Below are 25,911 nucleotides of genomic sequence, written 5' to 3' on the forward strand. Positions count from 1 at the left end.
GGATCATTTCTTAAAGCAACCATAATCTCCATTAAGGGGTCTAGAAAAGAGAACATTCCTAAGGAAATTGTAGAATCTAAAGGAATGTCTTTGAAAGGGATCCATAAAATAATGCATAGGGGTGCATGTTATGTGATGTAAGGTTAAACCTAAGGAAATTATTGTCTCCTTATCCATATGCATATTATATTGCACAAAATCATTGTGTGTGTGTGTGCACAAAATATGGAATAAGGAGTAAAGTGTAAGCCCCCACATTAAAGTGATTGCAAATACCTTGAGGGGAGAAATAGATTTAGTGAAGCATACATGTACCTACATGTTATTTTTGCACAATGATATGTCCCCAACAAAGGAAAAACCAATGAAAATGAAGCACATGATAGAAGTGTACAAAAGGGATCTACTAGAACTCTAACATTAGTATTCAATATTTATGCTAATTTGTGTATATCAAGAATTATATCAAAATAAGTTGACACATTCTCCCAAAGGTAGAATAAAATTATAGCCATAATGGAAGAAGATCACATAATACCTATACAAAGGAAATACTTTTTGGATCAATATTGTAAAAGCCTTATCTACAACAATTTGATCATGAGTGTTGATTTCCATAACCAAGAATTCTACTAACACCTGTGACCTTCTCAACAATTGTCTTCTTGAAATCATAAAATTCTCCTTCAAATGATCCACCAACTGCTCCATGTAATTTTAGGTTAGATATTACATATGTCACTCTTCAACCAATATCTTAGGGCTCATAATTCTTATTATAAGATCTAACCAATTCTTACTATTGTGACTATATATATCACACATGACCAAAAAAAAAATCCTATTCTAAACCTCCTCGTAAAAACCTCTTGTTAATATAGTAATGTAGGAGAATCTTTGGTTTATTGCAATCATGTAGAGTTTGGCTTATCAATTGTTTGTTCGTAGTTATTTTGGGTTCTTATCAGTTCACAATTCACCAATTTTAGTTCTAGTTTATTGGTTAGGATATGTAGATTGGAGTTCTTATCAATAGAATAATGTCTTATCAATACCTTTTCATCACCAACATGATGTTCATTGGTTATGTTCATGGAATTTGACCATTAGAGTTTTTTATTCATATTCTTGAGGTGACTGGTAGGATTCTGTAAGTTTGCAGGTTTAGGGATTTATTTGTAATATTTATTCAACTATCTTATTGGGATATGAAATAGTTTGAATGTTTCTTAAGGCATAGGTATATAGATATAGGTTATCATCACATTAAAGTAGTATCCAAGTATCATCCTTTGAGTTTTAATCTAAGTTTGGGCATATTGCGATGTGATAGTTGAAAGAAGAAAGATCATTTTGATCTATTATATTTTATGTATTGGTCTTAATCAGGAAGGCCTTATGGCTTGGTACATTGGATGAAATCTTGAGTTTCAAAAATTGTTCTAACTTTATTTTCTCTTTATTAGGTGTTATTTCTTCCATATTTGTTTGGCTAAAGAGTTGGACATCTCATTTTTGGATTCTCTTACTTTGGACTTTTGTGTGGTATTTGAGTCTATTTTTCTTTAGAATCCTTAGTTCGTGATTTAGTTGTAGGTTGGAAAGTTGTAATTTGGCATACAATTGCATACGGTTGTGAAGATGGTTTGTGGATGGAGAAATATAGATCATTTTGTGATTGATATACTAAGAAAGATCTTTTCTAGACTCAGAGCTATTGACATATTGTAGAGAAGAGGAAGGCCTATTGAGGATGAAATAGAAGAAGAAGATGAGGAAGTGTGATTTGGAGGAGAAGCACCTACATGAGCATTTAAAGATGAGGATGAAAGATTCCTAATATCTTTGACAAGCATTGGTTCCAAACCTCATTTTAATTATCCTTAATATAGTGAGAAGTTGGACTCTTATGATTTGATGGATTGGATCTTAGAGATGGAAAATTATTTTTATTATGAAATCATACTAGTTGAAAAGAAGGTTAAAATTACAAGAACTAAGATGAAATTACATACCTCTTTATGGTGGGAGCATATGCAAATAATAGGAAAAGGAGAAGAAAGGAGAAAATAAAGGTATGGAAAAAGTGTTGGAAATATAAGAGGAGTAACTGAGAGGGGAGGGGTGAATCAGTTACCACAAAAATAAATCCTAGATCCCTTAGATGTTAGTAAAAAATATTAACTATGTTGAAACTTTTGTTACTTGGTTAACACATAGGCACTCGGTTAACACTAACAATATGATGTAACTTAGCAACCACTATAATATCAACTATTCTCAAAAAATAATAAAAATGCAAATCTTAAGATGCTAAGTTTAATTAACCTTAATTAACTTAGTTGCATACACATAAGAGAAATAGAATGAACACAAGTGACACCAAGATTTAACGTGGAAACCCAATTTGGAAAAAACCACCAATTGCAACTAGTTACTATTTTTCACTCTTCTGAAGTGAGCCCTATTAGGAGCCAACCCTATTAAAGGTTACAAAAAAAATTGTTAGGTGTGACCTTGTTAGAGGATTTAATCACTCTATTAGGAGTGGCCTTGTTAGAGGTCTTTAGACACTTCAATCTAGAAATACCACCTTGTTAGAGGATTTGGCAAATAGTTGTTAGGCTAACTTTATTAAGAGATATAGTTCACTACTACAATGGTTAGAGAGTAACAATGAAATGACCTGATTGTTGATGCAACTAAATTTCTGATTTCAGATCTCAATTCTAGTTTGAATGCATGATCCTTCTTAATTAGATTAATCCTTGTAGCCCAACAAGGATATTCTTCTTATCCTTCCAATTAACTTTCTCTAAGCATCTTATCTTCCACACATTCTTACTTTTTATTCAATCCTCAACTTGACCTTATACTTATATCATATACTTTTTCAAGTCATCTTGAATACATCATAGAATAATTAATATTTATCTCTTCAGTCGACTAGAACCAAAAAACAAATCCATTAAACTCAATATGCAAAAACAAGAAAATCCTTTGTTAGTCAACCCTGCTTGGTAGAGACTAACACTAAAATGGTTTTCCTATGTTAACCAAGTAAACTCAGTTAAAAATGCATTTTTTAATCTTCCTTTGGTAACTAAGTGAGCTTAGTTAACATTAGTTCCATCCAACTTTTCCTTTTTTAATGGAGTGAACTCGATTAACAGTGAACTTTTGTGAACTTCTTTTTGATGCCCAAGTGAACTTAGTAGATACTATCTTCTGAACTTGGCAAACACTAGAATGCTCAGTAGACACAAGAAATAGTTTTCATTTCCTAAGTAAGATTGACATACACTAACTAGTAAAGGTATGACAATTTTTATAACATCAAAGACAATATACAATTGGTCAATTATTTTCAACAATCTCCCTCTTTGGCATTGATGGCAACCCAACATGTCATAATAGTATATCATCTAAAAATGGAAGCACTTCCATGTTAAGAGAATTTATCCCTCACAATAAGTGGCTTGGGTCATGTCAAGCACCTTGAATGGGTCTTTGCATGGATCTAATTGTTTTACCCCTATTCTACTTTTCTTTCTCTATTTGTAGCCTATTTTTGACAAATTGCTCTATGAAACTAAGGACTTTGGCCTCTGGGTCAAGGATGAACTTTTGGATCAAGGTCAACCTCAACCCTAACCTAGGTCAAGGAATAACATGACTCTAACCTAGGGAAGGGTTGACCTCCTCCCTAACTCTAGGTCCTATTTTTAATTTCTAGGAGTTTTGGGATCTTAGGCTTTGAAAAGTTTCTTTTCCCTCTTCCAAGTCAGTTGTTTCGAGTTTTGGAATGGTAGACTCTTAAATTGCATTTAATCTACATCTATTCATAGGGGTTAAGGTTAAATAGAATTTAATGCTCCTATGTCATCCTTCTCTAGGATTTAGTACGCTAGATCTCTATATAAGGAAGCCTCTTCCTCTCATTTTTCTCTAAGATACATTGTGATATCAAGAAAACTATTACCTTTCTACATCCATTATTCCATGAAGTGAAATTCTATCAATAATTCAATTGTTTAAGCATCCAATTCATTAATGAAGACCATTGTTAGCCATTGAAGGATTCAATCTCTATGGAGCCCTCTTGTTGAATATTTCTCTATCCACATTCATCCAAGCCTTCTTCTGTGCAAAGATACATTCATGATTGGTGTTGAAGATCTAATGGTCCATTGATTTGAGACATCCTACATACATTTTACATACATTTGGAGTATCCATACTTGTGGATTCAAGGATTTGAATCCTCCATAAGAATTTCCACATAAGCAAGGTGAATAGTTCCATTTACTTTGTTTATACATATATAGTGTTTCATTTATATTTCAAGGTCAATTCAAAACTATGGTTTGGTTGAGGCAAACCTCCCATCCAAAAAAAAAACAATTTTTCTTGTAGATACAAGTGTAGAACAACAAATTGAAGAGTAGATTTAGATACCATTTTTTTCAAACTTGTAAGATGCGTGAACAAAAATTTTGTTGGAGCAATACATGTCAAAGTTGAATTTTCTAGATACAATTATGCCCCAGGGTAAGATTGTGCCCCTCCAACAGGGTCAAGGTTGAATTTGCTTCAATATTTTTGGGTTTTCTCTATCTCAACATTTCTAGTTCAGAATAAGTTATAGATTTTCCAAAAACTACATACAGACATCAAAAAACAACATTTTCTAGATTCAAGGTTAGTATTTGTCTTTTATTTATTCCAAGATTTCAGCACATACTCTCCCACAATAGAAAGATCATATGAACCCCATCTTTCTCCCTATTTTCCATCACTTGATAAATTTCTATATTGAACATCTTGTGTTTAATCAATTTGGATCATTCCCATTGAAAATTAGGGTTGTAAAGAGGGTTTCCATTTTCTTTCTATTCAAATAAAATTAAATTTTAGTACAAAATATAAGAAAGGATAATATCTTTAGTTTATTTCTAATTCTCATCCATGAGACTCCCTCTATCGGTGTGAACTCCCTTTGACTTCAATTTCTCCCTTTGATTTCATTTTCTCCCTCTATAAGCAAACTCTCTAAGTTTATTTTGTCCTCAACATCTTTAAACAAAATATTTGTGATATTACAATAAACTTCTCCCTCTTTGATAGCTTATGCCAAAGACAATATTAAATTAATATTAATGTGTTGGAATACTTTAGAATATTTGAGAGGGGGGTGTATCAATTATCAAAGGTCCAGATGTATAAATAAAACTTTTCATAGCTTAGTGAACCCATAAAACATTTATCATCATGTGCATGCATCCATAAGATTATGTAATCACTTAAAACTTGTAGGTTACTGTTAAATCAACTTGTAAAAGTGTAAACATGAAACACAATAGATTCATCAACACACTTGACATGAAAACCCAATTTGGGAAAAACCACTAGTAACATCCTACCCTTTTTCACTCTTCTAAAGTCATGTCGTATGAAAGGCCAACCCTATTAAAGGTTACAATACACACTATTAAATGTGACCCTGTTAAAGGATTTCAATCAACCTATTAGGAGTGAGCCTTATTAAAGGACTTTAGACCATTCACTTGGAATGTCCTCCAGTTAAAGGATTTACAAATGATTGTTAGGTCAACCTTAATCCAAAGGATTTACCCTAGACTAATACAATTATTAGAGAGTAACAGTAAGGCTTGATCTGATAACAACTTACAACTCCATTTGCAAATTATAGATATCTATTTCAGTCCTCCATTCTACTTGGTCTTCACATATTTCAGCTCTAATAGCTTGTTCACCCTTCAAACATTCATATCCTTAAGCCTTCTTTCTTGACATGCCAATGCAAACTATTCTCTTAGGTCACTTGATGAAGCAAAACCCTTGACTCCTTGTCTTCCTTAGGTTTTCACACATGACAATCTTTGCTTCTAACTAGCCATTCCTATAAATAGGAAAATAAGATCTTTTTGCCTCTTATCCTTCATCATCCAATTTAGGGTTAGGATAGATTAGGTAGGATTTAATGAATCCACCCCATATTCTATATCTCTTATAGAAACTTCTCCTTCAATCCTCTTTGAATTTTCTCCAAAATAGTTTACCTTGAATTTTGTGCCATGAGCTCATCAATCTTATCTTCTACCTAGTTCACACAATCCAAGAAAATAAATGTGTCAGCTCAAATCCATTGAATTCATGATCTTTCAAATAATGCAGCCACTCAACATTATCTAGCTTCTGATGCTTGGCACATATTGTGTTGCTCAACATCCTTTGTAAAATCACTCAACATGAACTAAAGTTTACTAGTGCTCAACATCGACTAAACTTTACTTGGCATCCACTATTTTTCTTAGCATACACTAGAATAAACTTTTGTTTGGCTCCGACTGATTTTCTACTTAGCTTGCACTAACTTTTCTCGGCACCTACTATCCACTCGGTCAAGCTTGGTAGACAAAATTTTTTCAACTTGTTCTTCTAAACTTTCTTAGTGTAACCAACCTTTGTAACCTTAAGTAGATTATCAATACATCATGTTATCACTATCTTAACTAATTCTTGTACTTCTTTACATAATCACAACTCAACTTTTCCTCTAGGCTCTATTTTTACATCTTTTGTTCTAAAATTTCGTAGTGTAACTAGCCTTTGTAACCTTAAGTAGATTATCAATACATCATGTTATCACTTTCTCAATTGATTATTTTACTTCTTTACATAATCATAGCTCAACCTTTCCTCTAAATTCTATTATTGCATTTACTTTATTTTTGGTTACTCTATTGCTTTGGACACTAGCTCTTGTGGTGTGGGGTTTTCTATTTTAGTTCCAATGCCTCATGTATGGTCTATGTCTCCCCTCCTATCCACTATTCCATCCAAGGTGTTGTTTTTGGGTGGATCACTTGTATCCCTTGTGGTAGGGGTGACTACCACATTAAAAAAAATACTCTAGCATTATAGGGACCCTTGACTTGCTTGGAATTCTACTATACTGGTGCTATAAGCAGAGTTGGTTGATGTTTTGGCCATGATGTTGTGATACTGTATGTTGATTTGGATCTTCTCTAGTGATTTTTCTAATGTGAGTTGAGTTCTAAGCCAATTCTATCATGGTCATGTTTTGATCGGGAGTAGTCCCTATTGTTCTGACTTCACTCCTCCTCCTCAATCACTTCTTCCATGTCTTTTGTTAGAGACTCTACCATAAGAAGTCATCAAGAACTGGTTTGGTGCCAATGTCTTCAAACAAGTTCCCACTATTTGATGGATTGTGCATCACATAGTTGTCTATAAATTGTTTGACAAATACCCAATCTGTAGTAGGTTGTGATCATCTAGGGGCACCTTCTTTTATAAGCTATGACACCCTTATCTGATCTAATTACACTCGAGCACCTCATTGATTTCTTGGTTATAGTGGAGTCCACTAATGATGTCCTACAAAGTGTTTTTCCTCAATTAACTTCACTCTCTATTAACTTCACTCTCTACTAAAATTGTAGAAGAATTGGCTTTATTGGAATTTGAGAACCACGCTCTATGAGATACTATGCAATCTCTAGTTGCTGAAAATATAGGCCTCAAAGCTAATTTGGAATCTACTACTATGTAGCTCAGGGAGTTAGACACTATAGAGGAGAAACAACTAGAGATGATCAATAGGTATTATTTGTTGTTAAAAAATATTGAATTAAAGGTGAATTCTTGGGCTTCTTTATGCAATTCTAAGACTAAGGTTCCCCTTTCAAGCATTGAGAAGTTAGTTCAAGGGAAGATGGATGATGACCAGGTTAGGTAGTCATGTGAACTAAACATATGAGTCTATTATCTTTCCTCCATTGATGATCCCTTGACTATTGGATACTCTTTCTTCAATGATCAGCTAGTCATTTTAGACATCAGTTGTGATAGGTGTTGGTTAGGCCCTAATGGTACTCTTTTCATCTAGTTCCTCTCCCTCTCTAATAGGTTGTGAGCTCTTAGGGAAAAGAAAAAGTTATTCTCTCTTTCCCCTAAGATCTACCTAGATGAGGACCTCACCCAATCACAAGTGGTAGAACTCAAGCAAGTTCATGCCTTCATTGTGGCAACAAGACAAGAGGGTAAATACGCAGTCATCAAAAATCTTAAAGAACTAATCTATGAAATCTTTCCTACAAGTTGGGTCTTGAGGATAGCCTCTAAGGCCAAATGACTAGTTCAGCAACAGTTGAGTATAGGTTCTTTGTGTCTCAACTGCAGGAATGGTAATGGTATCCTTTGGTTTATGCCTAGCTTAATTAATGATGATATTGGTTCTATCGACCTTCTTTTTATTACAAAGACACATGAGAGCCCCACGCATCCTCTTCTTGGTATTTCTGGCTATCAGTGGCTCTCCTCTTTTAGAAACAATGTCAACTATTCTGGTGGGGTTGCCTATCTTATTTAGGACCATCTTTTTAGTAAAATTTCCTTGGTTCACTCTGATAGCTATGCCAAATTCATGTGGATTCACATTGATTATGGAAACTTTCTCTATAGAGATAACTATATTGTTTTTTGTTACTTCCTACCAACATCTTTGTACTATGCAATTCATAGCATTGAGGGTGGGGACCCCTATGAGGACCTTCTTAAGAAAATTACCAAATTATCTGCTATGGGGGACATCATTATTTTGGGAGACTTTAATGTTTAGACCAGAGACCTACAACCTCCTCTCCATGATTGTAAGTTTGATCCCATGCGTATTACTACTTTTGATCCTAGTTATGTGGGTTTTCTTCAACTCTCTAAGGATTGTCAGGGGCCCTTCATTAGGTATGGTCATTATTTTTTATAGATTTGTGATTTTTCTAACTTTGTGATCTTGAATGGACTCTCTTTCTTTCCTAGATCTGAACTCTTCACTTGTTGGCCACATGGTAGTCGTGCTAGTTTTGTTGACTATGTTCTCTCTACTGCCTCCTTCATCCCTCTCATTTTTTGCTTTACCATCTCTCGCCTTCATCACCCTTCAAGGACCCCTACCACCTTCTCCTCCTTTCTTATCTACTTCTTCCTGCCCCCCTCTTCCCCCCCTCCCATCCCCCATGCTCAAACTTCTTTTTGCTTCTCTAATGGTGACACAGAGCTCTTCATCCATCACCTCAAATGACTTCTCCCCCAGGACCCCTTCCCTGACTCTGGGGATGTCACCTCCATGTTCCACTTACTTGTATCCACCTTGTGGAAGTCTATCCTTCTCTCCATTCCCCATTGTACCTCCTCACTCACCCCTTGTCCCACTTGTAGGTCTTGCCCATGAACTAGTGGTTTGATGAGGACTACAAATCCTTTCATCGCATGCTTCACTATGCTCCACCCACTACTTCTTTCTCCTCTTCCTCTCAATTGGGACTCGACTACCACTACTTTCTTCACCATAAGAAACAAAATTTCACTTTACTATAGTGTAAGCCTCTTTGTGTGATGTTCTTCTAGTCCCTAAAGCTCTTTTGGTGCACCATGTTTCCTCACCACCCCCCCTCCCTCCACTCTAGACCTTCACTCCCTTGCCTCCCACACCTCCACACTCTTTGATATTCTTGGCAAGCCCCCTATCTATCTCATCATCCCCCCCACCCATTGTCACCTCTTCTCCTTCTCCCATATCAATGAGGCAGTTAGAGTTATGAATAGTAGTAGAACTCCAAATAAAGAAGGATTTCAAGCTGAATTCTTCAAGTTGGGTATCTATGTCCTGGGTCCCTTTCTTATAGTGCTCTTTAATCAAGTGGTTTATGTCATCTTCCCTGACTCTTGGTCATGACATATTATCTATCTAATCTATAAATATGGGCCAGCCTCTAACCCTAGAAACTATAAGACCATCATGGTTGGGCATACCTTCACAAAACTCTATGCAACTGTGTTGAATGATATCCTATCCAGTGAGCTCAATCAACAACATTGTTAGGCTAAAGGTTGGGTTGGGTTTCATTTAAATTTTTAGACCACTAATCACAATTTGACTTTACGAGCCATCATTGAGGAGGCTTGCCACTACTCGGCAAAATTTTATTGCTATTTTGTTGACTTCCAAAAAGCTTTCAGCTCTATTCCTTGGGTGGCTCTCTTTTAGCATCTTACAGAGATTGGGATCTTAAAGATTCTTCTTACAGTGATTATGAGGTTATACGAGCATGTTGAGGGTAGATTTATTACTCAATAGGGCTTCTTTGATCCTATCTAGATTACTATCAGGGTGAAACAAGGTTGTCCTCTCTCCCCTACACTCTTTGGCATCTACATCAATGAGCTTGAGGCTTTTCTCCATGATTACTCACTCCCTGGTGATGGTTGTTATTTACATCAAGTATTGATCTCTATTATCCTATTTGTTGATGATGTGATTCTCCTAGAATCTTCTCCCAATGGTCTGTAGTGGCTTGGCCTCTTTCTATGACTCATTTGAGCTAGTTGTAAATTTGGGAAAGACTTGAATTATCATCTTTAATTGTTTGAGGACATCCCATCTCCATTTTTACTTCTAGGGTATTGAGATCAAGATTATATCTTAATATACTTACTTGGGGGTTAAGTTTTATGGACCTCAGTTTAGCATAAGACTAGCCATGTAGCCCAAAGTCAACAAGGGTCTTGACTCCCTTGCTATTCTTGAGCAACAATGCTTTCAACACCAATTCTAGGACACCATGACTAAGATGTCTCTTCTTGACTCCTTGGTCAATCTAACTATCTTCTATGGCTCTACTGTTTGGGGTCCCTCCCTCTTGGAGTCTGATTGGGCCTCTGTTGAGAGATTCCAAACTCTTTTCCTTCAGTGCATTATCAAATGTCACAAGTTCACACCACATAGCATTATTATGGCTGAGTTCGGTGCTCACCCTTTTAGATTAGGGACCATATTTGATTTATTTTGGCTTCTTCACTAGCTTTGGAGCTTTACTGATTCCTCTAACTATTTTAACAGATATTCCTACTTGGCTTATTATTCTTCTACAAAGGTTGGGAGTTTAGACTCTAGTCACGGGTCTTTTTGTTGGTACACCCAGGTCTCTACTCTCTTGGGCTCTATTGGTATTATCTTGGATTGTCTTCTACCCTTCTAGTTTTCTCTGGATGCTCTAGCCTATCTTCTTCCACCTTAGTGAGAGTTGAATGAGCATGCTAGACTTGACATCTACAAACAGTATGTTATTACGACCTAGAGGAATCCCCTAGGTGGGCTCTATCTGAGCATGGTTTTCTATGTTGAGCACTTTATTGAGATCTAGGGCAGGATCATCTTATGTCCCTATTACCTCACTTGTCATTGGACTCACACTCTTTGCATCTCTTTGGGATCTTTTAGGGTGGGTTCTCACTAGCTATATAATCAGACTAATCACTAGATTGGTAGGGAGGATAAGATCTATCAGCTTTGTCACCTTAGGGAGGTCAAGACCAAGTCTCACTTTATTTTTTGTCATCCCATTTACTATGAGGTTTGAGGGAAATTCTACTATTTGTTCAGAGAGTGTTGGTCTCTTCCCTCATTCTTTATATATTGACCAACACTATCTTGCACTCTAACTTTAGTAAACCATGTAGCTTTGTGAGCACACTATACAGCTCTAGCTTTGCTCAACATTAACCCCTATGCAGCTCATAACAACTTTCTTTAGTCCTATAGTTCCTGCCCAAGTATCAAAGCAACCTCTCTACACTATCTCAGGTCACACTAGATCTGTGAGACCCCCCAGAGATTACACTCGACAATATCACTCTTGTAGACCTCAAAGGTGACCTTCTAGAGTAATTGATTGCCCTAATATCCACCTTTCCATTCTAGAATACTTCTCATCTATGAGGAGTTCTTTTCTATTGTTATTCCCTTTTCTTGGTTATTATATTGTTTTGCTTTCATGTTCCTTCTATAGACACAATTCAGTGCTTGCTTTGCTAGCATTTTCCCTTTGTACTATTTCCAATCCTTTAAACCCTTGTTGGTCTCTTGTTGGACATTAATAAATTTATCTTATCTTATCTTCATCAATCAAATAAGTAATAGTACTTAAATCATATAAGCAATTGTCTTACTAGCAAATATCAAGTTTGACATTAGTGACAAAACAATGATTGAAACATATTGATCATACTTGTATGTTCTCAAAAATCTTCCTCTTTAATAGTTCTTCAATTTGTTGTCAACAATCTCCCTCTTTTACATTGATGGCAAACCAAACTGATCAACCAAACTAACTAGGTTAAAATAGTAAGACCAAAAAAATACAAAAAAGAAAATAATTCCTTGTATTGAAATCTCTCTCTAGCAATAACTTACATCTTTTGAATAGGTTACAAAATTCTTCCTTATAACTCCTTCTAAATTATGTCTTATATCTCCCTCATACTAAGTAGATGTTAGAATTTCTCTTTCTTTGTTCTCCTAATAAATAACTATTGGTGTAAATAAGTATTTACTATTTACACTTTACTTAAGTTTATTTAGGTTAATGCATTATTTTATTACATTGCATTATTTTATTATTCATTTGGTGAGACACTTAGGAGTTTACATACTTTTATGAGTTGTCTTGTTGACAACATAGAAGTAAGCAACTCTAATTTAGCACATGGTGTCTACAACATTATTTTGCATGCTACACTTTTGTAGGCTTATCCTCTCATCATCACACTTACTCATGTGCTTAATGGAGGATAACCCAGACCTAGTGGGCATGTGTGTAGTTGTATGACTTATCATGATACTGATTCATATGCATTCTAGAAGCATTCTAGAGGCCTTTATATACAGGCACTCCTAGTGTACTTTCACATTGAATCGAATACATATTTTTATTCTGATCATACTCTTTCTGGTCTACTATTGTGGTTGTGCTTGAGTTCTTTGATCTTGAGCAAATTTTTCCCTAAGGAAAATTCTTACATGGTATTAGAGCTATACCAAATTCTTACATGGTATCAAAGCGTGGAGAATTTCTCTTCACATAGTCATTCCAGACCATTGTTGCTTCAACACCTCAACCCAAATCCAAAGTATCATAGTCATTGGGAGCATCTAGAGCTAGAATGGACCTCACCATTATATTTCAAACATATATTTGGTGAAAATTGACTATAAATTTGCCTACCCTAGGCCATAGTTAAATTTGAGACAATTTTTTTTGCAAATTGACATCTGAAGGCTCGATTTGCAAGTTTGGATATGATCTATTAGATCTATAATTTAATTTAATTCATATCTATTATTTAATTTTCTTTGTATTTTTGTTAGCATTATTTTTCTATTTTTGGAATATTTTCAAAAAAAAATTATGCCAAGATGGGCTAGTAGAGAATTTTTTTTGTATAGGTACTAGGCAATGACACCCCAACCTCACAAAATACTCCATCTAATTTCGACAGTGGCTCTACAATTTTATCACATTTATTAGTAGCAATATCTAGCCACATTCAAAGTCCAGTTGGCAACTCCACACATTTTGGCCCATAAAACACACCCAAAAAGCTTCCTTTTATTACGACACATACCAAGTGTATTTATTTTAAACAAAGTTGAAGTTTTCATTCCCACCAATGTGGGACTAATATTGTAAACTCTGGTAGCATGATAGCTTCTCAACACTAGTATCACTTGTCTTTGATGTCAATCATAGTCTCTGGCCTAGTACCGCTCCATTCCTCTGATGACCATCTTCCACCAGAACTCTAAAAATTTGGTGCCCGCAAACTACTCACTACAAATAGACTTCAGGTTCCCTACCTCCAGCAAAACTGCTACTTTCTCTGCACACAGAAGACTACTAGCATAAACCATAGATAAACACATGGCTCCCTATCAAATCCTCCATGTGGATAGCTCCTCTACCATGTGGTGTGATAGTGCACTGCCATGTCACACCACAAGGTCCCAATCAACCAACATTGTATAGTGCCACATCAAATCTTTGCCTATGCCATGACACATCACCCTTTGCCACATCACTAGGTAACTCAGCCATTACGTCTGCCTAGTCAGCACTTTACCTTGCCACATCTTTTTGTCTATATCGTATGACCATTCCATGTCATCCAGGTGGCTATTTTTTTGCTAACATCAGCATTTCACATTGTTAAATTTGACAACTTTTTCACCATCATTCCCAAGTACTTTTGAACTGTTGTGATAGTCATTTGACCATCAAATTTAAGCTCATAGTTTTCTACCTAGACCCCTCTCTAGATGCAATTTTGATTTGATAGTCTGACTTTGAGAGGCCATAATTCAGTTATCGGTACTCCAAATCAGGTGTGATTAATCCATTAATCCATTATGGAGGATGAAGATGAAATTAATATTTCAAAATAGGGATTTAGATTTAAATTCAACTATAAGAATATGAGATGTAGCTAAACATGTACGTATGTCTTCTAGTAAAGAACATAGAGTAGCCCATTTACTTCATAATTCTACCTATATACATGCACTTGTGATACTAACTTTCATGGATTATAGAGCATGTGATCCTACAATCAAAGTACTTATTTTTGCATCCAAAAATGCATGTTCATTTATGGGTATAAATAAGTGTTGTTTTGTTGTCCTTGCGACTGAATTGAATGAAGATACTACTTTGAAAAGATTTCACCTAGAGCTTAGGTTCATGGTTATCTAATATAGAAATTACTTGTCATATAAGTATTACATTATTTTATGATACATCATTGGATTTCTGTAGTTCAACTCATGATTACATAACAATACGATGAGACATTAAATAAAAACAAAATATCCAAATAGATGATCCATTTATGCCGCAAATATACTAATACTTAAAGTACTAAAAAAATGTATGAGAAAATAAATAAGTCCACTTGGTTTTAGACTTGGTTTTACTCAAAACCATTATTCCCTTTGGTTTAAAGAAAGGGATTGTTTGGAAGATCTATGAGAAGATGAGATAATATATAATTGCATTGAAAATTATGTAAAACATATCTAAAGTTCTATCAATTCTATTTATGGAGAAATTACACGTACAGAGATTTTGAAATAGGCTGAATTGATTTCAGTAAATATATATTGCATTTATTGATTTCAGTGGTGCAATTATTTTCTTGTTTTGGTGCATGGATTTGTCAAAAATTTCATCTTTTGGTGACTGTACCTATCCAATCCTACATTTTTCAACTTGAAACGCTCCGTACGGGCTCATCTGGACTCGAAAATGGGTTCCACTTTTTTTGAAAGTGCTTAATTTTTTGTCTACTTTCCAAATCTACAATCAGATTATAGGGTTGTGTGGAAAAAAAACCACTTTTAGACTTAGGGTATTTTTTGCATTGTATTGCTTTGATTACTTTTCAAAATTGTTGTACATCTAAGCTATAGTGGTTAATGATAGATTTGAGCCTCAAAAGGAAATTGTAAATAGAAAAATTAGAAGTCTACTTTATACATTTTGACAAGTGACCTATTGTACATGTACTACATATAAAGTGCCAAAAGCATCTTTTGGGGGGGTCTTTTGATTGAGTGAAAAGGAGGGGTGTGTATTGTTTTTTTTGTCTCTTTTGTGCTCTTTTTATTTTCTGCATCATGGTTTCACCTAAAGGTCCACTTCTAACTTTAAAAAATTATTCTATATGGAAATATATTGTATACAGTCAATTAATGGCAAAAGGTTTAAATCTTTATGTTGATGGTATAATTCCCAAACCCACTGATGCTACAACACTCTCTGATTGGAAAATTAAAGGCCAATAGGCTTTAGGAATTATTAGAACTTGTGTACATAGAGATCTCTTCTTCCACATTTCTAGTTTCAAGGAAGCCAAACCTACTTGGGACAAACTTGAATCATTGTATGGTAAGGTGGATGAGGAAAAGGGATACCAAATTGAAGATGACTTAATTCTCTTGGATCCTAAGAACTTTGACACAATTCAAGATTATATCAACAAAGCCAATGAGTTTAGAGCAGTACTTAAAGATTGTGGTAATCTCATGAAGCATAGGTTGACCATGAGAAGTGCTTTCCAAAAGCCTACGTTTGATGTATTTGTAGAAAAATTGATTTTTGAACAATCCCACTTGATAGATATGGGACTTCTCATGTCATCAAATACCAAAGCATTGGTGGCTAGTGATGAGAACCAATCAAGTCAAGGAGGAACAAGTTCCAACAACAAGAAAAAGTAGGGGAAACAAAAATCACAATCTGAGATACAACAATCCTCCTCACAACAAGGCAATTCTTCTTCTAACAAGAAGGGAAGTAATGAAAAGAAGGATCAAATTTTTTGTGCATATTGTGAGAAATTGAATCATGATGAGCATCATTGCAAGACTAAGAGAATTGATGAGTTGGAAAACCTACTCAAGAAGAACAAAATTCAAGTGCCAAATGCTTCCAAGGATTCAACTCCAACCACTTCAAAGGAAAAATGACAAGCACTTATGGCTAGTTCAAGTTCTTCATCAGAATGGATTCTTGGCTAAGCTACCTCATATCATATGGGTTCTTCAAAGGGAAACTTTTCTTCATTGAAGCAGTCACACATACCACACATCTTTGTGGGAGATGGTACAAAAATGGAAGTTGAAGGGAAAGGACATGTGGAGATGGAAAATGGGGAATTCAAAGACATTATTGATGTTCCAAATCTTACCTCTAATCTTCTCTCAATTTACCAAATCACTCACCTTGGAGATAGCAACAAAGTTGAGTTCTTTCTTGATTCCATAATGGTGTGAAGTCTCAAAGATGATTCATTGGTTGCAGTGGGGAAAGTCAATCATGACAAGAGGCTTTATTCCTTCTCCCACTTTGTGCCTAAGTCTCCTTCACAAGCCTTATTGACTCAATCTCATCCACAAATCAAATTATGGCATGAGTAGTATGGTCATCTTTCCTTGCGCTATCTTTAGCAACTTTTTTCAAAAAACATGGTCAAAGGTCTACCTACAATCAACTTTTCCAACGATGAATGTTCAACATGTTCAGTGGATATGCATCTCGAGGAGAAGTTTACTAAAGGGAAGTCTTTAGGAGCACCATTTTTTCTTCAGTTGGTTTACATGGTACTAGCAAGCCCTTTTCTAGTGACATCAGTTAGTTAGGGTCACTATATACTCACTTTCATTGATGACTTTTCGTGCTACACATGGGTCTACTTTCTTCATCATAAGAATGAAGTGGTTTATAAGCTTCACACCTCCAAGAGTCATGTTGAACAGCAATCAAGGAAAACCATCAAGGTTCTTTGGATGGATAATGAAAGTAGATATTTGGATACAAGACTTAGAGACTTTTACACACTTGAGAGTATTGATCTTCAAAATCCACTTAGATGTTGCAGCATTGAGGATATGAACTCTTAAGTCCATGGAAAGTTGCATGATACAAGCCAAGTCTCTTGATCCAACACTTGAAGTTGAAGCTATAAGTAGTGCCAATCACATACTTAATAGGTCATCTCATAATGCCTTAGATGGTAAGACTCCTTTTAAGGCATGGTGTGGTAGAAAACTAGTTGTGAAACACTTTAGACTCTTTGATTGTCTAGCATGGGAAAATATATCTTCCAGGGGATGCAAGGTACCACCACCTAGGCCTTGTACTTTTATCAAATATAAAGATGGTGTTAAGGCATACAGACTTATGGATCCTGAGACTCATGAGATTTTTGTAGAGAGGGATGTAAAATTTGAGGAAAGTTCACCCATCTTATACATCATTGATGACGTACATCTTCTCTTTGATGATGACAATCCTTCTTCAGTTGTTGCGAGGGCTCACTCTGATTCTCATGTGTATTCTCTACATGATCGATCTTCATAGGTTGATATGATTATGGATCCTTATGTATAGCGATTGCAAGAGGTCTATTTATCATTTGAGGAGACAATTAGTTCTTTGGGATAGGTTCTACATCCATCCTTGTCAGATCTGCACTCATTCTTTTCAGCAGTCTTGGAAGGGGTGACCATCAGTATTCACATAGGGATAGTTGAGTAGGTTTCAAAGGCATCATTGATCATTAGGATTCTTTCTACATATAAGGGAAGCATCTCACTTATACCTTTTTCATTGTTTCTTCTAAAGGGAAGGAACATTATTTAGCACTCATGGACCAGCTTCTACCTTGGAGCAGCTATCACTGATTGACACTCTTCATTTGGGGGGGGGGAGAGACTACCTTGTCTCTCTTCCTCTTCTCTTTTATGGGAGGGACTTTTTCCTCTTATGGGGTTTTTTCCTTATACTTCACTTTTGTATATACTTGATGTATGTCGTAATGGGGGGGTCTTGATTACTCCATCCATCCATGCATCTTGTCTTTTCATCTTTCTTTTTGGGGGAGGTTTTTTCCCATGAGGTTTTCCCTCTTTCTCTTCTTTATGAGAGATTACATTTCATTATGTACAAGGGTACCTAACATGGCCTAGTAGCTGGGATCTATTATGCATTTCATCCTAGCTTTCGTAAGCTTAAGTGCATTCCCCTAAGTTACACTTAAGGGGGGGTGTTGGTGTAAATAAGTCTTTACTATTTACACTTTACTTAAGTTTAATTAGGTTAATGTATTATTTTATTATATTGCATTATTTTATTATTTATTTGGTGAGATACTTAGGATTTTACATACGTTTATGAGTTGTCATGTTGACAACACAGAAGTAAGCAACTCTAATACAACACCTGGTGTCTACAACACTAGAGTTTGCATAATTAACTGAGTTGTCATGTAGAAAACATAGTTATTTGCACTCCTATTTTAGCACATGGTGTCTACAACATTATTTTGCATGCTACACCTTTGCAGGCTTATCCTCTTATCAGCTTACTTACTCCTATACTTAATGGAGGATAATCCACACCTGGTGGAAATGTGCCTAGTTGTATGACTTATCATGATATTGATTCCTATGCATTATAGAAGCATTCTAGAGGCCTTTATATATAGGAACTCCTAGTGTACTTTTGCATTGAATAGAATCATATTGTTATTTTGATCATACTCTTTCTGGTCTACTATTATGCTTGTGCTTGAGTTCATTGATCTTGGGTGAATTTTTCCCTAAGAAAAATTCTTACAATAAATATCTCTCTCTTTCTTGTACTTGCACTTGATCAGCAACTATCTACTTCAACAATTATCTCCCTCTTTGACAACAATGCCAAAGACTTGTCATCTTAACATGTAGATTATAAGCTTATTTAGTTTCTCCCTCTGTCACCTTTCTTGTGACTAATTTGAAGTTTCAACTTTTTGATTACTTTAAGTATATCCTAAAGTAAGATCCACTACATCAATTTGTAACATATGAAAATTATCTTGTTTGATACAAGGCACTCCTTTTGTTACTTAGATAGCCTTTGATAGGGGTATCAACCCTAGTTTACCTCTTAGATACTCATGAGCATCCTTAGGTAATGCTTTTGTGAAGATATTAGCAATTTGTTCTGTATGTGTTAACATATTCCATCTTCACCTCTTTATCTTGAACTAATCCTCTCAAGTAATGATACTTGATTGCAATGTGCTTAGTCTTTGTGTGCTTCATAGGATTATTTGATATGTTTATATCACTTGTATTATCATGATAAAGTCTCATTGGTTTTGTGATCTCTTCCTTCATATCTTTGAGTAATTGTTTGATCTATACAATGTTTGTACAATTTATAGCAGTAGCAACATATCCAGCTTTAGCAATAGATTGTGAGGTACAATTTTGTTTCTTGCTAGTCCATGTGACCAGCCTCTTGCCTAAGAAAAATGCTCCTCCACTAGTGCTCTTTCTATCATCAATGTTTATAGCCCAATTAGCATTAGTATAGGCTCTTAATTCAAATTTATCATTTTTCTTATACTATAGACCAAACTCTTCTATTCCTTTCAAATATCTCATTATTCTCTTTACATCCATCAAATGATTCTCCTTGGGATTAGTAGAGAATCTTGAAACCACCCTATAGATAATACAATGTTAAGTTTTCTATGTACTACATATTGTAATTTTCTAGTCGTAGACCTATATAATGTTTGATTTAGCTCAGCTGAATCATCATTCTTTGACAATTTGTATCCTATCACCTTAGGTGTACTTACTAGTTTGGAATCCTCCAATCCAAAAGTTTTCAATATTTCCTTGACATACTTTGATTAAGTGATGTATATACCATATTTCATCTGATATACTTGCAAACCCAAAAAGAACTTGATCTCCCCAAACATAGACATCTCAAATTGTTGCTTCATTTCATTTGCAAAAGTCTTACATAAAGCATCTTGACCTCCAAATATGATATTATGAACAAGAATTTCAAATAACAAAATACCTTTTCCTTTCTCTTTCTTTATGTATAGATTATTGTTATCATTAGTCCTTTCAAATCTAATCTTCACAAAATAATTATGAAGTCTCTCATACCATGCTCTAGGTGCTTGTTTTAAACCATATAGAGCTTTATGTAATCTACATTCCATGTTCTTATTGCTAACATCAAAAAATCCTCTTGGTTGTTCTATGTAAACTTATTCCTCTAATATACCATTTAGAAATGCAAATTAACATTCACTTGATAAACTTTAAAACCTTTGTAAGCAATAAGCAAGTAAAGTTCTTACTCCTTCCAATCTTGCAATAGGGGAAAATGTCTCTCCATAGTCAATTAATTCTTCTTGTGCATATCCTTTATAGACTAATCTTGCCTTGTTCCTTGTGACTTCACCATTTTCATCTAGCTTGTTCTAAAGATCCATTTGGTGCCAATCATATTTTTGTCTGCTGGTCTAGGAACTAGAGTCCATGCTTTATTTTTCTAAATTTGTGCAGTCTCTTCTTCCACGGATTTACTCCGTTCCACATCTTCTAAGGAATCTCTTACTAATTTGGGTTTCTTCATTCTTAATAAACATGTATCATTTCTCAATTTGTTTCTTTTCATTGGTCTAGCATCTTTATCTCCAATAATTTGTGTAGCAGGATGATGTCTCTTGACACATTTAGACAATCTTGGTTTAGCTCTAGTTTCTTCATTTAGTCTTTCAACTTCAAAGTCACTGTACATCTATGTTAGGTAGCTCAACATCTCTTTCTTGTATGCTAATCTCAGAATCAAAATGTGCTTCCACTTCATTCGATAACTTGGCATCTAAATGTACCCCAGTTCCTGAATGTAACTCGACATTCATAATATGTGACTCAATAGTCACTAAAACTTGATGTTGGTTTGTAGCTTGATTTGTAACATCTTCTTCAATAGGCATACCTTCATAAAAGTATATAAATTATTTATATTCTTCTCGTTCTTTCATAGGTTCAGCCTCATACACTTTTTTATATTCATCAAAATTTACATTTGCAGTTTCCACAACTTTGTTAGTGTTAGTATTTAAACATTTATAAGCTTTACTTCTTGTAGAATATCCTAGGAATTTATCTTCTTCACTTTTTCATCTAGTTTACCATTCCTAAAGTCTTTAAGAATGTAACATTTACTTCTGAATACCTTAAAATATTTTACATTGGGTGAGTATCCATACCATAGTTCAAAAGGTGTTGAATGAGTACCTTTCCTAACTTGAACACGGTTCAGGGTATAGATAGCTTTACTTATAGCTTTTCTCCAATATTTCAAAGCAACATTTTTCTCCATCATGAGTGTCCTAGCATAGTCCATTATAGATATGTTCCTCCTTTCAGCTATTCCATTTTGTGGAGGGGTTATATTGGCAGATGTCTGTCTTTTGATTCCTCTATCATTATAGAACATCTAAAACTCATTTGATGTGAATTCTCCTCCTTTGTCAAATCTCAAACACTTTATACTTTTACCTATTTCCTTCTCAACTATTGCTAAGTACCACTTAAATATTTGGAAAGCATCAGATTTCTATTTTAGAAACATAACCTTCATCATTCTAGAATAATCATCAATAAGCAACATAATGTACTTATCTCCTTTGTAGCTTTGCACATCAATTAGACCACACAAGTCTGTATGAACAATCTCTAGTATTCCTTTAGAGCTATGAGCTTTACTCTTAAAACTTGACTTTTTTATTTTGCCTAATAGACATTATTTGCATATTGTATTATTAGGCTTCTTTAACTTAGACAAACCTCTAACTTTTCTCATGTGATTGATATTGACTAGCTTATCAAAATTGACATGATATAACCTTTTGTGCCATAGCTATAATTCATCAAATTTTACAACTAGACAAGTAGCATCCTCTATATCAAGATAGAATAGATTACTCCTAGTTTGATCACCCTTTCCAATCAGTTTCCCATAAATGTCATATAACTTAGAAATCTTGTTTACAAACTCAACCTTACATCCTAAATTATTTAGTTGTGACACACTCAAGAGATTATAGTTAAGTCCTTCAACATAGTAAGCATTGTCACATAAAATCTTATCTGTGAGTTTGATAGAACCTTTTCCTATTATCAAACATGGTACATCATTACCAAATTTTACACTATTTCCATCATAACAATTCAGGGTAATGAACTTATTTTTGTCTCCAATCATGTGATGTGAACACCCAATCTATCATTCTTGTTCACAGAAGTCACAAGTGCAGTTGCCTCATCTTCATCAGATTCATCCTTCATTGCAACATACACCATTTCATCATCATTTTCATCAGATTAATCTTTTGTTTCCTCTTTAGCAATATAGCAAGACTTATTGTCTTTGTTTTTGTAGTCCTTGTTATCTTCATCTCTTCTACTTTTGTACCTATCACCACCTCTGTAGTCTTTCTTCTTTGGACATCTAATAGCAATATGACCAACCTCATTGTAATCAAAACAAATGATAGGTAATTTACCATTGAACTTGTCTTTACGTCTATGGCATCTTCTTGCTAGTAGTGTGTCAAGTTGTTCTACATCCTCCTCATTTGTATCCCTATTACTAGACACATACTTTATCTTTTTCTTCTTCTTCTTCTTATCAGGTTCCTTCAATGGAATCTTGGCTTTGAAAGTAGATTCAATATTTTTAGGTTTGTAATTTTCAAAGTTAGATAGCTCCAAAGCAGTGAGCCTAGATTATTCCTTGGTATACATCTCAGATCTTGAATTGCAAAAACCCTAATAGCATATATGAGAAATTGTGTTCTTGAAACTTTTCTTAGCATGGTATCATCATTTATGTTGCTAGTGGCTTCTTTTATTGCTTTAAAAACTTCTTTTATCCTTGTAACACATTGAGCAATATTTTCACCTTCTTCCATTGTCATATCATCAAACTTACCTTTGAGACTTTCAACTTTGGCTTTTAGAACATTTTTATCTCCTCCATAGATGGTGGTTAAGGCATCCCACATTTTATTTGCATTTTCAAGACCTTTGATATCATCAAATTTAGTATAACTTAGGGCAGAGGCAATCTCCAACATTGTCTAGTTATGTTCTTTCTTATTTTTCATATCTTCTTCTATTGTGGCTCCAATAGGATCAACATGCTCAATGGCAATGGTAGATTGTGCATGATCTCTAAGTCCTCCAATGTGTAGCTTCATCAAACTTTTTCATGCAAGAAAGTTATCTCTATTAAGCTTGGGACTTCTCTTTTTGACATCTTGATCTTTGTACTTCTAGTACCTTCAAACTAGTCCTGTTAAGTAGATGGCTCTGATACCAATTGTTGGAATACTTTAGAATATCTGAGAGGGGGGTGAATTAGTTATCCAAGGTCCATATGTATAAATAAAACTTTTCACATCTTAGTGAACCCATAAAACATTTATCATCATGCATGCATCCATAAGATTATGTAATCACTTAAAACTTGTAGGATACTATTAAATCAACTTGCAAAAATGTAAACATGAAACATAAAAATTCATCAACACACTTGACACAATGATTTATGTGGAAACCCAATTTAGGAAAAGCCACTAGTAACATGCTACCTTTTTTCACTCTTCTAAAGTGATGCCCTATGAAAGGCCAACCCTATTAAAGGTTACAATACACACTATTAAATGTGACCCTATTAAATAATTTCTATCAACCTGTTAGGAGTGACCCTTGTTAGAGGACTTTAAAAAATTCACTTGGAATGTCACCTAGTTAAAGGATTTACAAATGACTATTAGGTCAACCTTAATCCAAAGTATTTACCATAGATTGATACAATTATTAGAGAGTAATAGTAAGGCTTGATTTGATAACAACTTACAACTCCATTTGTAGATTACAGATCTCTATTATAGTCCTCTATTCTACTTGGCTTTCACACATTTCAGCTCTAATAGCTTGTTCATCCTTCAAGCATTCATATCCTTGAGCCCTCTTTTTTAACATGCCAATGCAAAATCTTCTCTTAGGTCACTTGATGAAGCAAAATCCTTGACTCCTTGTCTTCATTAGATTCTCACGCATGAGACCCTTTACTTTTGACTAGCAATTTCTATAAATAGGAAATTAAGATCTTTTTTTCGCTCATTCTCCATTTTCCAATTTAGAGTTAGGACCAATTAGGTAGGATTCAATGAATCTACCCCATATTCCATATCTCTTCTAAAAAATTCTCCTTCAATCCTCTTTGAATTTTTCTCAGAATGGTTTATCTTAAATTATGTGCCACCAGCTCATCAATCTTATCTTTCACTTGGTTCACACAATCCAAAAAAACAAACTTGTCAGCTTAGATCCATCAAATTCATGATCTTTCAAATAATATAGTCACTCAACATTACATAGCTTCTGATGCTTGACACATACTACATTGCTTGACATCCTCTATAAAATCACTTGGCATGAACTAAAGTTTATTGGTGCTTGGCATCAACTAAATCTTACTCGGCATTCACTGTTTTGCTCAGGATACACTAGAATAAACTTTTACTTGGCTCCATCTAATTTTCTACTCAACTTTCATTGACTTTTCTCAGCACCTACTATCCACTCGATCAAGCTTGGCAAAAAAAAATTGTTCAACTTTCTCTTCTAAAATTTCTTAGTGTAACCAGATTTTGTAACCTTAAGTAGATTATCAATACATCATGTTATTACTATCTCAACTAATTCGTGTACTTCTTTACATAATCATAACTCAACCTTTCCTTTAGGTGTTATTGTTACATCTTTTGATCAAATCCTCTTCATCAATCAAATAAATGATAGTACTTAAATCATATAAGTAGTTGTCTCACTAGAAAATAGTAGGTTTCACATCAGTGACAAAACAATGATTGAAACATATTGATCATACTTGCATGTTCTCAACAATGTTCCTCTGTAATAGTCTTCTTGAATCTATTGTCAACATAATGTAACTAACGTACTAATCTATATGCAATTTGACCTTTTATTATTGTATCAATTTGATTGATCTTGAAGAATACTTAGTTGATGCATCACTAAATGTTGTTTAGTGAGCTTTAGATAGGGGACTAACCCCTAGCTTACCTCTTAGATACAAAAATGTATCCTTAGGTAAAGGCTTGGTGAATATGTCTACAATTTTTTCTTTATTATTCACATGTTCCAATCTCACCGCTTTGTCTTGCACCAATTCTCTTAGAAAATGACATTTTATTGCAATGCTCTTGGTCTTAGTATGCATCACAAGATTCTTTGATATATTAATTTCATTGGTGTTATCACAGAAGATAACCACTAGATCCTTGATTTCTACCTTCATGCCTGCTAATAGTTGTTTGAACTAAATAATATGTGAACAATTGACTATTTTTGCAACATATTCTACCTCTATTGTAGACTAAGAGATACAATTTTGCTTCTCACTTGTCCAAGACACTAATCTGTTAGCAAGAAAGAATGCTCCACCACTGGTGCTCTTCCTGTCATCAAAAAATCCTACCCAATCTACATTGGTGAAGGCTTTTGAATCTAAGTTGCCTCCTTTCTTGTACCATAATCCATACTCTTCAGTTCCCTTAAGATACCTCGCGATTCTC

Source organism: Cupressus sempervirens, chromosome 10 (assembly GCF_028749045.1).
Source record: "Cupressus sempervirens isolate cs-2001-9-10 chromosome 10, ASM2874904v1, whole genome shotgun sequence".
Lineage (NCBI taxonomy): Eukaryota > Viridiplantae > Streptophyta > Pinopsida > Cupressales > Cupressaceae > Cupressus > Cupressus sempervirens.